This window comes from Myxine glutinosa, chromosome 1 (assembly GCF_964187855.1).
Source record: "Myxine glutinosa chromosome 1, kmMyxGlut1.1, whole genome shotgun sequence".
Classification (NCBI taxonomy): domain Eukaryota; kingdom Metazoa; phylum Chordata; class Myxini; order Myxiniformes; family Myxinidae; genus Myxine; species Myxine glutinosa.
The window spans coordinates 160,408,584-160,422,991 of NC_136261.1; the positions used below are offsets into that span (position 1 = coordinate 160,408,584).

Consider the following 14,408-nt stretch of genomic DNA (forward strand, 5'->3'; position numbering starts at 1 on the left):
TGACATCAACTCATCCTGGGAATTCTTCCAAAGTAAATTGCTCTCTCTCATGCACAGATTTATCCCATCTCGTCTTCAGTTGTCATACCCTTCCTCCCGTCCATGGTACACGGAATCTTGTGGTGAGGCTGTTGCCCAGAAACAACTTGCCTTCGTCTCCTGGAAAGCAAATCCAACGGAAGGAAATCTCATTTCCTTTCACAAAGCCCGAAACAAGTGTGTGTCCACCCTCAGGAGAGCCAGGAAACAATATCTCTCCGTTCTCAAGACCGAACTCTCTTATCTGTCTCCCTCTTCCAAATCCTGGTGGCGTCTGGTCAAATCCGTTTCTGGTGTTTGTTCCCCCTCCATCCCCTCCCTTACCTCAAACGGCTACACAGCTGACTCCGCACGTGAAAAAGCTGAATGCCTCAACTCTGTGTTTGCCTCTAAATCTTGTGTCCCAAACCCATCCCTCTCTGTACCCACCATACCCAGTCGTACCCTGCTGCTTCTGGACTCCGTGTCCTTTCCTCCTGACAAGGTGGAAAAGTTTCTGTCAACCCTCGACTCTGATTCTGCAACTGGACCCGACGGCATCAGCCCACGGGTCCTAAAATCCTGCTCTGCTGCTCTATCTCACCCTCTCTCTGTTCTCTTCACCCTCTCTTTTGCTCAAGGTCAACTGCCATCTGCTTGGAAATCAGCCAACATCACCGCTTTGCACAAAAAAGGTGCAAAAACAGATCCTAGCAACTACAGACCAATCAGCCTTCTCCCAATTATCAGCAAAGTCATGGAATCCATCATTGCTTCTGATATGAAATCTTTCCTCTTCTCCAATGGCTTGATCTCTGATCATCAATTTGGTTTCAGACCAGGTCACTCTACTCTGGACATGCTGCTTCTGCTGTCTCAACAATGGATGGAGGTCCTCAATGCCAAACAGGAAATTAGAGCTGTCTCCCTCGACATATCACGTGCCTTCGACACGGTCTGGCACCCCGCTCTGCTCACCAAACTCTCCTCCTTTGGTATCCATGGAAATCTCCACGCATGGCTGGCGGACTTCCTCTCTAGTCGTCGTCAACGTGTGGCCCTGAATGGGTTTCTCTCATCTCCTCTTCCTGTTCAGGCTGGAGTTCCCCAAGGCAGTGTTCTGGGCCCCGTGCTTTTTCTGGTCTTCATCAATGATCTCTCTGACTCTCTCGAAAATCCTCTCTATCTCTTTGCTGATGACTCCACTCTCTGCCGCTCCATTCCTCTTCCCTCAGATCGGCAGTCTGCTGCCTCCTCACTCTCTGAAGACCTGGACAAAATCACAGACTGGTCAAACAAGTGGAACATGTCTTTCAATCCTGACAAATCTCACACTCTTACTATGTCTCTCCGAAAAGATCGACTGGACAACCCTCCCATCTACTTTCTCAACAATCCTCTCCAAGAAGTTCTGTCGCTCAAGATTTTGGGTCTCACTATCTGCCATGATCTTTCTTGGGAAAACCACATTTCCAAGCTGGCCTCCAAAGCCAGTCGCCGACTGGACATCCTCCGTCGTGCGAAGTCCTTCCTTGGCACACCTGAGCTCCTCACCACATACAAGGCTTTCATCCGCAGCTCAATGGAATACTGTTCTCCCCTATGGGCCGGTGCTCCTGCCTCACACCTAGCTCGGCTTCACGCTGTTGAAACCAAAGCTTTCAGAATTATTGGAATCTCCCGCGATGAAGCTATCTCTGAGGGCCTTTCACTCACTCACCGCAGGCAGGTAGGTGGTCTTTCTGTCTTCTACCGACTCCTCTCCGGCCTTGCACCCCCAGCTCTCTCTGTGCTCTGTCCCCCAAATATTCCTACAGGTCGCACAAGATCTGCCAGCAACCCTCTGATGGTTAAACTGCCGAAATCTCGGCTCTCCGCTCACCTTCACTCTTTCATTCCTCTTTTCTCCCGCCTCTGGAACAAACTCCCTCACTCCCTTCAATCCCACTCCTCCCTCCAGGTCTTTAAAACAGCTGTTCACCACCATCTCTTATCTTCCCCCATCCAAAACCTTGATCTTTTCTACCCCCGCTAATTCACCCCAGATCCACCTTGTTTGAAATTCCAACTTCTTTCCTGGAAGTCCTGGCAGTGTCCATATGTTTTATACCTCTCCCACTGCCCCCTTCCCACGCCCCCCCCCCCCCAAAGCCCTCACCCTCTCTCAGATCTCTCGATGTCTCCATGTCTCTCGGTCCCTGCTCTCAAATGTTGTGTTTGTGTCCTTCCCCCTCTCTCCCCATCTTGTCTACCGCTCCCTATGTTATGTTTTATGTTTATGTTTTGTTTTATGTGTCGGTTTGTCTTTCTGTGTGATTAATGTTCGCTCTTTCACGAGCCTCGATCTTGTATACAAAAAAAAAAAAAAAAAAAAAAAAAAAAAAAAATGCCCTGTTCAATTCATATCCATAGAGTTAGATTATCATAAGGCACGTATGATTGGCCCAGGTCACAAACTGGTCGACCAGGCCTGATGTTCGGCTGAAGCTCGTTAGGGCAATAATTTTGAGCTTGTTGAGGGTGCTGTGATGGAAATAACTCGCCTACTCATCAGAATGGGATCTTTAACGTCCATCAGATAATGCAAGTAGACTGGTCCCCCGCTTAACGCACATGCGAGGAAGGGCACAGGTTGATGCAATACCCTGCCTACGAAAAAGCTCACCTCCGCTCAGACTTCCCAAGCTTGGTGGCAAGCACCCAGTGTCTGGTACACATTCTCATTTTGTACCTTCACTCCTAAAGGATGGAATCATGCTGTACACTGCTCAGGCAAAAAGCTAAATATCTTAACAATATTCATTGAAAAGTCCATGGTATGCAATCACTCCCTTATCCGATCCACTCTTTCCATCACGGCAAATTACTCTCTGCAGCACTTGGACTTCTCTCCCACTAAGGTTGAGAAGTGCCTAGTCAATCTTGATACCTCCTCTGCAACTGGATACAACAGAATTGGCACTGCAATTCTCAACTGTGCGTCGGCCATGTTCTTTCTCTGCCCTTTCCTCACCTTTCTCTAGGTCTCTCTCAAATAGTCTGGATACATCTTGCAAAGTGTCAAGCATCACTCCAATTCACAAGAAGGGTTCCAGGCCTGATCCACTCAACTGCAGACTAATTAGCCTTCTCTCTACAAATGAAGTGATGGAATCTATTGTTGCTGCATCATCATTTGACATGGGCATAAGCGTGTGGACGCCTCCTCAAATTATATAACACCGGAAGCATTACATCCACTTTCGACACAACCCGTCTTTCCAGCGCTGCAGATTTAAGTTCAGTGCTATTGCACCCTGACCAGTCTCGGATGTTATCAACCCAATATGTTGCTGCATATCTCAGGAATTATCTCTTCTCCGACTCTCTAATTTCTGATCAGTTCCGCTTCTGCCCGATACGTTCTACCATGGGCACAGCAGGTTTCTCCTTTCAATTAAACAATTGTTCTTAAATCACCAATCTCAGACAACGGAACTTTCAATACTATTTGGCACCTAGCCTTACTTTCCAACATGTCTGCATGTTATTCTCTCCAGAGACGAGTCCATTTTGACCTGAGACTATAGCTTCTAAAGCTCTGTGTGATTGGCTTATTCTAATAGGAGGCACAGGAGGCTGAGTCCCAAGACCTCCCTGTTCCCCCTTACCTTGATCCTGTCAGTCTTTGAATCTGCTGCCCTATGTCATTTAGGTCCTCCATGAGCCTAGATTGTTGTAGAAGAAAAGAAAAGTCAAACTGCAAGAAGCGGGAGGTTAAGGATTCCACACGGTCTTCATATGAGTATTGAAGGGAATCATAAGTTCACGGTTGCATCAGAGAATAAACTTTACCATTCCCCCTTCAGTCACAAAATATGCAATGGGAGGTACGAGACTGAGGTACAAGACCAATCAGCACATATAATGGCGAAAACCAAAACCATCTTACTCCCAGTGTCATTATTTGAATAACTAGGGCGTGCCCGTACGTGGGTGCAAAAAAACATGCGTGCAAACAACAACAACAAAAAAAAAACTTTGAAACCACGTGGCAGTAACGACCACAGAACCCCCCCCCCCCCCCTCTATTTACATGAAATGGTTTGGTCCATTCACAAAGCCAAAGCGAACGGCTTGCGAGTACGGTAGAACCCCCCCCCCCCCCTCTATTTACATGAAATGGTTTGGTCCATTCGCAAAGCCAAAGCGAACGGCTTGCGAGTACGGTGACCATACCTTGGGAACCACTTGTCCGATTAATTTCAAACCTTGAAAAGGCACATCCTCGGGTCCCCAGCAATATACCTGGCAAGTTTCAAGTATATCGGACCCGTGGTTGTCGAGAAACAGCGGTCACAGACAAACACACAGACACACACACACACAGAGATTACTGGAATTATAGATAGATGCCTCAATTCTGAATAGAAAACAAACAAAGAAGAAAAGCAGGGAATGAAGACACGATCGCCAAAAGTAATGGTTTGAATGCCAAGTTTTGATTAAACAGTGAATACTGTAAATCCCCATGTATAAGGTACAGCAAACAACAACAACAGGCATTTTAAGGACATTTTCCCTGCTAGAGCGGGGGTTAGCCTTGCGGTCCTCATGACAATCTTCTCCATTTTGCCCTATTTTCTGCATCTCCCCTTGTTAACCCCCTTGCCCGCATTTCTTCTTCCACCATCTTCAGCCAAGTCTTTCTCGGTCTTCCCCGTCCTCTACTGCCTTCTACATTCATTTCCATCACTCTTCTCAAACAGTCACTTTCATCCTTCCTCAACACATGACCAAGCCATCTCAACCTGTTTCTCTTCACAGCATCCATCACAGGCTCTATTCCCATCATCTTTTGCAATTCATCATTTGTCTTCCTCTCTCTAAACGATACTCCACACATCCACCGAACCATTCGCATTTCCACCCTTTTCAGCCTTCGTTGCTGCTCTACGTTCATCACCCATGTCTCGCTCCCATAAATCATAACACTTCTCACACATGCAGCATACACCTTTCCCTTCAGCTTCAACGACACTCCCCTCCTCATCAGCACGCCACTCAGTTCCCGAAACTTCTTCCATTCTTCTTCTTCCATCTTCCATGTACAGTCACGTGAAAAAGTAAGTACACCCCATGTAAAGTTTTGACTTTTTCAACATATAGCTATTTGATCTTCATGTCAACAATATTGACAGATAAAGGTGATATAATATAACAAATATCACGAAACATTTACATTTTGTAGTCCATTGTATAATTTAAATAAACATAAATGCAAATTTCCCATGTGGAAAAAGTAAGTACACCCCTACATTCATCACTACTTCAAATACATAAAATTAGAATCAGGTGTACCAGCTCAGGTGCAAATGATTAGAACATCGTTAGAGAGGATCTTGGAGAAACCTGTCTTATTTAAACCTCAGACATTTAGTTTGGTTGACATTGACCTCAGACATTTAGCGCTTTGTTGTTGAAGTGTGCGGCGTCACCATGCCGAGATCAAAAGAGCTCTCTGAGGCCTTCAGAAAGAAGGTTATAGATGCCTACGAGTCTGGGAGGTGATTTAAAAATATCTCCAAACAATTTGAAATCAATCATTCGACTGCCCGGAAGATCATCTACAAGTGGAGAAGATTCCAAACAACTGCCAACTTGTTCAGGCCAGGCCGCCCCAGCAAGTTCAGCCCGAGAGCAGACCGCAAGATGCTGAAAGAAGTCTCGAAGAACCCCAGAATGTCATCACGTGACCTTCAGGTAGCTCTTGCCACTGTTGATGTCAAAGTGCACGAGTCTACCATTAGAAAGAGGCTGCACAAATTTGATCTAAATGGGAGGTGTTCCAGGAGGAAACCTCTGCTGTCCAGAAAGAACATCAGGGCAAGACTAAAGTTAGCCAATGAGCACCTAGGCAAAGACCAGCACTTCTGGAACAATGTGCTCTGGACAGATGAGTCAAACGTAGAGCTATTTGGCCACAGTACCAGAAGACATGTTTGGCGAAAACCAAAGACAGCATTTGACCACAAGAACCTGATACCAACTGTAAAGCATGGTGGTGGAAATATTATGGTTTGGGGCAGCTTTGCTGCATCAGGGCCTGGGCAGCTCACCATCAAAGAATCCACTATTTTTTTTTTTTTTTTTTGTATACAAGATCGAGGCTCGTGAAAGAGCGAACATTAATCACACAGAAAGACAAACCGACACATAAAACATATAACATCGGGAGCGGTAGACAAGATGGGGAGAGAGGGGGAAGGACACAAACACAACATTTGAGAGCAGGGACCGAGAGACATGGAGACATCGAGAGATCTGAGAGAGGGTGAGGGCTTTGGGGGGGGGGGGCATGGGAAGGGGGTGGTGGGAGAGGTATAAAACATATGGACACTGCCAGGACTTCCAGGAAAGAAGTTGGAATTTCAAACAAGGTGGATCTGGGGTGAATTAGCGGGGGTAGAAAAGATCAAGGTTTTGGATGGGGGAAGATAAGAGATGGTGGTGAACAGCTGTTTTAAAGACCTGGAGGGAGGAGTGGGATTGAAGGGAGTGAGGGAGTTTGTTCCAGAGGCGGGAGAAAAGAGGAATGAAAGAGTGAAGGTGAGCAGAGAGCCGAGATTTCGGCAGTTTAACCATCAGAGGGTTGCTGGCAGATCTTGTGCGACCTGTAGGAATATTTGGGGGACAGAGCACAGAGAGAGCTGGGGGTGCAAGGCCGGAGAGGAGTCGGTAGAAGACAGAAAGACCACCTACCTGCCTGCGGTGAGTGAGTGAAAGGCCCTCAGAGATAGCTTCATCGCGGGAGATTCCAATAATTCTGAAAGCTTTGGTTTCAACAGCGTGAAGCCGAGCTAGGTGTGAGGCAGGAGCACCAGCCCATAGGGGAGAACAGTATTCCATTGAGCTGCGGATGAAAGCCTTGTATGTGGTGAGGAGCTCAGGTGTGCCGAGGAAGGACTTCGCACGACGGAGGATGCCCAGTCGGCGACTGGCTTTGGAGGCCAGCTTGGAAATGTGGTTTTCCCAAGAAAGATCATGGCAGATAGTGAGACCCAAAATCTTGAGCGACAGAACTTCTTGGAGAGGATTGTTGAGAAAGTAGATGGGAGGGTTGTCCAGTCGATCTTTTCGGAGAGACATAGTAAGAGTGTGAGATTTGTCAGGATTGAAAGACACTAGGGCATGCCCGTACGTGGGTGCAATGCCCGTACGTGGGTACGTGGGTACGTGGGTGCGAGTACGGTGACAATCCCCCCCCCTCTATTTACATGAAATGGTTTGGTCCATGAAATGTTTTGGTCCATTCGCAACGCCAAAGCGAACGGCGAACGCTTTACATGAAATGGTTTGGTCCATGAAATGTTTTGGTTCATTCGCAACGCCAAAGCGAACGGCGAACGGCTTGCGAGTACAGTGACAATCCCCCCCCCCCCCCCCTCTATTTATATGAAATGGTTTTCATTAGTTTTAAAACATAGTTTAACGCCAACATAGCGCCAACATAGTTTTCCAACGTGAAATAAATGAATACGCTGTCAAATGTGCCGTCCGAGGCAGAGTGTGTTCGCCACGTTCGGCACACGCGATAGCTCGCTGCTCTCTGATTGGTTGAAGCGTTTTTTGGACATAGCTTGGCAAGTACTTGTCCGATTAATATGAAACCTTGAAAAGGCACATCCTCGGGTCCCCAGCAATACACCTGGCAAGTTTCAAGTATATCAGACCGGTAGTTGTCGAGAAACAGCGGTCGCATACAGACACACAGACACACACACAGAGATTACTGGAATTATAGATAGATGTTCCACTTGTTTGACCAGTCTGTGATTTTGTCCAGGTCTTCAGAGAGTGAGGAGGCAGCAGACTGCCGATCTGAGGGAAGAGGAATGGAGCGGCAGAGAGTGGAGTCATCAGCAAAGAGATAGAGAGGATTTTCGAGAGAGTCAGAGAGATCATTGATGAAGACCAGAAAAAGCACGGGGCCCAGAACACTGCCTTGGGGAACTCCAGCCTGAACAGGAAGAGGAGATGAGAGAAACCCATTCAGGGCCACACGTTGACGACGACTAGAGAGGAAGTCCGCCAGCCATGCGTGGAGATTTCCATGGATACCAAAGGAGGAGAGTTTGGTGAGCAGAGCGGGGTGCCAGACCGTGTCGAAGGCACGTGATATGTCGAGGGAGACAGCTCTAATTTCCTGTTTGGCATTGAGGACCTCCATCCATTGTTGAGACAGCAGAAGCAGCATGTCCAGAGTAGAGTGACCTGGTCTGAAACCAAATTGATGATCAGAGATCAAGCCATTGGAGAAGACGAAAGATTTCATATCCGAAGCAATGATGGATTCCATGACTTTGCTGATAATTGGGAGAAGGCTGATTGGTCTGTAGTTGCTAGGATCTGTTTTTGCACCTTTTTTGTGCAAAGCGGTGATGTTGGCTGATTTCCAAGCAGATGGCAGTTGACCTTGAGCAAAAGAGAGGGTGAAGAGAACAGAGAGAGGGTGAGATAGAGCGGCAGAGCAGGATTTTAGGACCCGTGGGCTGATGCCGTCGGGTCCAGTTGCAGAATCATCGGGTCCAGTTGCAGTCGAGGGTTGACAGAAACTTTTCCACCTTGTCAGGAGGAAAGGACACGGAGTCCAGGAGCAGCAGGGTACGACTGGGTATGGTGGGTACAGAGAGGGATGGGTTTGGGACACAAGATTTAGAGGCAAACACAGAGTTGAGGCATTCAGCTTTTTCACGTGCGGAGTCAGCTGTGTAGCCGTTTGAGGTAAGGGAGGGGATGGAGGGGGAACAAACACCAGAAACGGATTTGACCAGACGCCACCAGGATTTGGAAGAGGGAGACAGATAAGAGAGTTCGGTCTTGAGAACGGAGAGATATTGTTTCCTGGCTCTCCTGAGGGTGGACACACACTTGTTTCGGGCTTTGTGAAAGGAAATGAGATTTCCTTCCGTTGGATTTGCTTTCCAGGAGACGAAGGCAAGTTGTTTCTGGGCAACAGCCTCACCACAAGATTCCGTGTACCATGGACGGGAGGAAGGGTATGACAACTGAAGACGAGATGGGATAAATCTGTGCATGAGAGAGAGCAATTTACTTTGGAAGAATTCCCAGGATGAGTTGATGTCAGAGGTGGTAGAGATAGGAGACCAGTCCAGATGATTGATGGCTGCTTGAAGACCGTGCCAGTTGGCCTGAGTGAAATGCCAGACTCGTCGACGCTGAGCAGGCTCCCTGAGGATGGTCAGAGAGATGTCCACTTTAACAAGGACATGATCAGATGATCCGATCGGAGCAGAAGAAGAGCAGCAGACATTTTCAGGGAAGTTAGTCATAACCAAGTCCAGAAGAGAAGATGTTCCGTTGACTGAGATCCGGGTCGGGAAATTGACAGATTGTGTCAGTCCCAGTGAGTCGCAGAAGTCCTTTGCTGAAGAGCCATGGCTGGTGAGAGAGGTACCCACACCCAGCCAACTGGCATGGTGACAATTGAAATCACCACATATGAGGAAGAGAGAGTTGGGATGAGTAGATAGAAGTTGGTCCATATCATCAGACAGCGAGATGTAGATGGAGTCATCACTGTTTGGTGGACGGTACAACACACATATGAACAAGAGGTGGGAGCGAAGGGGAAGCCATAGCCAGAGGTATTCCTGGGGGTGAGGTGGAGAGAGTGCAGTGCAGGGCGAGTGAGGAAGAGAGTTTTTGATAAAGATAGCAACCCCGCCTCCAGGACGAGGCTCAGGTCTATCATACCGGAGGAGGGAGTAGCCCGGGAGAGATACTATGGAATCAGAGACATCATAAAGGAGGAAAGTTTCTGTTAAGCAGATCACGTCTGGTTTGACAGAAGCAACCTGTATGGAGAGATCAGTTAAGTTTGAACGAAGGCCCCGGATGTTTGAGGTCCATACCGTTAATGAAGAGGAAGGGGGAGCATCAGATACAGAACAGGGGGGAGGAGGGGTAGGGTAAGATGTGGAAGAGGTGGAAGAGATAGGGAGAGCTGTTGAAGGTGTGTCAGAGATTTCAGAATAGCTCGGAGAAAGGGAAGGATGGGGCGGACAAAAGGTTTGATGGTGATTGGGTGAGCCACAATGAGGTGTTATTTGAGGAGGGGGAAGAGCGAGGCAGAAGGTTGGGGGAGATGGAGGTGAGAGTTTGAAGGGGGAAGAAGCGGGGAGGACGCTTTGAGGAGGGGGAGTGAGAGGGGGGAAATTGAGAAGCAATGAGGGTGGGGAGATTTGAAGGGGAGGGGTGAGGGGGGAGTTTGGGAGGGAAGGGACAAGGGGAGGGATTTGAAAGGGATGGGATATGGGGGAGATTTGGAGGGGAGGGGTGAGGCAGGAGTCTAGGAGGGGAGGGGCGAGGGGGCGTCTTGGCGGGGAGGGGTGAGGGGGTAGTTTAGGAGGGAGGGGGCAAGGGGGGAGATTTGAAAGGGATGGGTGATGGGGAAGATTTGGAGGGGAGGGGTGATGGGGAAGATTTGGAGGGGAGGGGTTTTGGGGAAGATTTGGAGGGGAGGGGTGAGATTGGATTTTTGAAAGTGTACGATTTATGGGAAACGAACATTTATTGCAAAATGAGTTTCTTGTGACCTTTGAGTTAAAAATACGTTTAAGGACGCTGGATGGAGGATGGAGTGCAGGAGAGTTTCGGGAATGTAGAAAAAAGGCACTATAGGAGATGGATATTTTTTTTGGGATGAATTGATTTGGTGAGCAAGTCGAAAGCAGCCTTTTAAAGAAGAAGAAGAAAAAGGTGTTATAAAATATGACGGAATACATAACTTGAGGGGAAAGTGTAAACATTGAAGGTTAATGAGTGAAAACTATCTGGGGAAATGGGGGAGAAACACGTGGTCGAAGAACGAACGAACGAATAAGAATGAATAAACGAATGAGAACAGAGAAGGAAATTTTTTTTTTTTTTTTTTTTTTTTTTTTGAGTTGAGATTTACACAAGGAAGTAGTCTTTGGGTGAAAAGCCTGGGAATACAGAGAACGAAAGTTATTGGATCACAAACGACGGACCGCTGAGAGAAAAACAAAGCCTCAAGGTTGTACAGTGCACACTGTACAAGGCCTCAAGACACGACACGGCAAACAGACGATCAATTTATGAAAGATAAACACCGAGAAACAACCAAAGTTGCACACAATAACTTCACACACCGAAATATAAATACAGTTTCGACAAAATACAATTGTGAACAGACTTAACTTCGAAAAACGTGGAGACCGTGTGGAGCTTCGAAAATCCCTCCCACCGTCTCCGAGATCTCGCGAGATCTCCTACTTCTTCATTGTACCAGAGGGTGCTTGAGGATAATGTGAGGCCGGCCATCTGTCGGAGAGTTGAAGCTCAACCGAAAGTGGACCTTGCAACATGACAATGACCCTAAACATACCAGTAAATCCACCAAGGAATGGTTGAAAAGAAAGAAATGGAGGGTTCTGGAATGGCCAAGTCAAAGCCCGGATCTAAATCCCATCGAGATGTTGTGGGGGGGTTTGAAACGAGCTGTGCATGCAAGAAACCCCTCAAACATCGCACAGCTGAAAGAATTCTGCATGGAGGAGTGGGCAAAAATTTCTCCCAGTCGATGTCAGAGACTGGTAGACAGTTATAAGAAACGCCTACTTGAGGTTGTTTCTGCCAAAGGGGGCAATACCACCTATTAGAGCCATGAGTGTACTTACTTTTTCCACATGTGAAATTTGCATTTATGTTTATTTAAATTATACAATGGACTACCAAATGTAAATGTTTCATGATATTTGTTATATTATATCACCTTTATCTATCAATATTGTTGTAATGAAGATCAAATAGCTGTATGTTGAAATATGTTGAAAAAGTCAAAACTTTACATGGGGTACACTTACTTTTTCACGTGACTGTATAAGATGCACTTCTTTTTTTTTTCTTTTCTTTTTAAACAAGAAAATGCAAGAGTTGGGGATGTGTCATATATCCAGGTACAGGGTTGGGGATGCATCTTGTGCATGCACTCGTCCTTTACACAAGGGCATACATGACATCATAATAAAGATCAATTTAGTGCTGGAGCACAACGTCCCACAGATTCGGTTTACACATTTTTCCCACCTGCCGTTTGAATTTTTATTTTTATTTTGCTATTCCACAAGTTTCTGCATCACCGTGGTTGCAAAAGATACTACCCAGGGGAGCCGTGAGGATTTGACAGGCAGAGACTTGAGGAAATTTGGAAAAATTAAATGCAAGTACACAAATAGGAAATGCTCTTTCCATTGATGACACAAAAGTGGAACTTTGTTTTTTTATAGAAATGGCAAAAGCACTTTTTTCAAATTGAAAATTACTGCCTTTATTCATGCCAACAATATGATCCTATGCAGCAGCCTCCAAGCTCTCCATCTGCAATTATGCAGAAGAGTTTGGCAACAAAGCAGCCAGAAGAAGTTCGACGTCGGTGATGTCTCCCTCTCCTCTGTCCTTTGTTGTGTTTCAGTCATCTCACGTTTATTTATGTCTTCCTCTTTAGCTTCTCTCTCCCGACACATAGTTTCATTACCAGTGCTGCATCGGGCCTATCGAGTTGATGGATGGACATATTTGGCTGGTACTGTAACGTTTCTTAAGCCTCTTTCAACACAATAAAAAACATGGAAGCAAAGCATTAATTAACGGTTATATTTGACACAACCTATTTATACTAAAAGAGAGATGTCTGTCTGTCTGTGTGCCTGTCTGTGTCTGTGGGCCTGTGTGCCTGTCTGTGTGCCTGTGTGCCTGTCTGTGTGCATGTGTGCCTGTCTGTGTGCCTGTGTGCCTGTCTGTGTGCCTGTGTGTCCGCCTGTGTGTCCGTGTGTGTGTGTGTGCGCCTGTGTGTCTGTGTGTGCGCCTATGTGTCCGTCGGTGTGTCTGTGTGTGCGCCTGTGTGTCTGTGTGTGCGCCTGTGTATGCGCGCCTGTGCATCTGTGTGCGTGCCTGTGCGTTTGTGTGTGTGCCTGTGTGTGTGCGCCTGTGTGTGTGTGTGCGCCGGTGTGTCTGTCTGTATGTGCACCTGTGTGTCTGTGTGTGTACCTGTGTGTGTCTGTGTGTGTCTGTGTGTGCCTGTGTGTGCGCGTGTGTGTGCGCCTGTGTGTGCGCCTGTGTGTCTGTGTATGCGCCTGTGTGTCTGTGTGTGTGCCTGTGTGTGCGCGCCTGTGCGTTTGTGTGTGCGCCTGTGTGCGCGCCTGTGCGTCTGTGCGCACCTGTGTGTCTGTGTGCGCGCCTGGCTGTGTGTGCGCCTGTCTGTGTATGCATCTGTCTGTGTGTCCATCTGTGTGTCCATCTGTCTGTCCATCGTCCATCTGTCTATCTGCGTGTGTCCGTCTGCGTCCGTCTGCGTGTGTCCGTCTGCGTCTGCCCGTCCGTCCGTTCGTTCATTCATGTGTGCGTCCGTGCGTGCGTGCGTGTGCGCCCGTCCGTCCGTCCGTCCTTCCGTCTGCGTGCGTTCGTCCGTCCGTCCGTCTGCGTGCATGCCTCCATCTGTGTCTGTCTGCGTCCGTCCGTCCATACATCTGCCTGCGTGCGTGCGTGCGTGCGTCCGTCTGCCCGTCCGTCCGTCTGTCTGTGTCCGTCCGTCCGTCTGTCTGTCTGTGTGTGTGTGTCTGTCTGCGTGTGTCTGTCTGCGTGTGTCCGTCTGCGTGTGTCCGTCTGCGTGTGTCCGTCTGCGTGTGTCCGTCTGTGTGTGTCCGTCTGTGTGTGTCTGTCTGTGTCTATGTTAGAGATGGCCAAATGGATCTTCGTCAAACTTCAGAGATTCATCACTGAAGGCCGAAGACTGTTTTAGGAAAAGAATTTTTTTTTTTTTAATTTAATATGGAAAAAGTGTGTTGAAAAAAAAAGTGGGGTTTTTTGTTCATTTGTTTTTAAATCGCTCTCTTGTGCCTGAGCCTTTGTAACGTTGTGAAAAGTAATATTAAATGATTCCCGACCACATTCCTTAGTGGATGTAGAGAAGTGTTGAAGGCCCTGACAAAAAAATAAAAAGATTTCTTCAAAATGCCAACGGGATAAGAACAGTACCGGGCAACGCCAGGTACCCCAGCAAGTATACCAAAAAACCTACCCCCCAAAAAATACCCCAGCAAGTATACAATACATTAATTACGTAGATTGGCAGAATACACAAAATAAATAAATGTAGACCTCGACATAAATAAACAAATGTGGAGGTCTACATTTATTTAGTGACAACTCAACAATGTAACTTGTACATGGGGATTTACGGGAAACAATATTACACCTCGATCGATATTGCCAACATTTCTAGAACAGACAAACCTCTGCCTGGCTTTATAGAAGTTGGGCGAACACAATTTCCCACAATCTGTCAGTACCTGCTTGTTGAACGGACA

General features: G+C 47.2%; 1 protein-coding gene across 2 annotated transcripts in view; it reads right to left on the minus strand.

The window, feature by feature from the left end:
* The window catches only part of LOC137430589 (phosphatidylinositol 5-phosphate 4-kinase type-2 alpha), a 90,201-nt gene that overhangs the window by 71,565 nt on the left and 4,228 nt on the right, over window positions 1–14,408 (minus strand). The gene's annotated exons all lie outside the window — the stretch shown is intronic.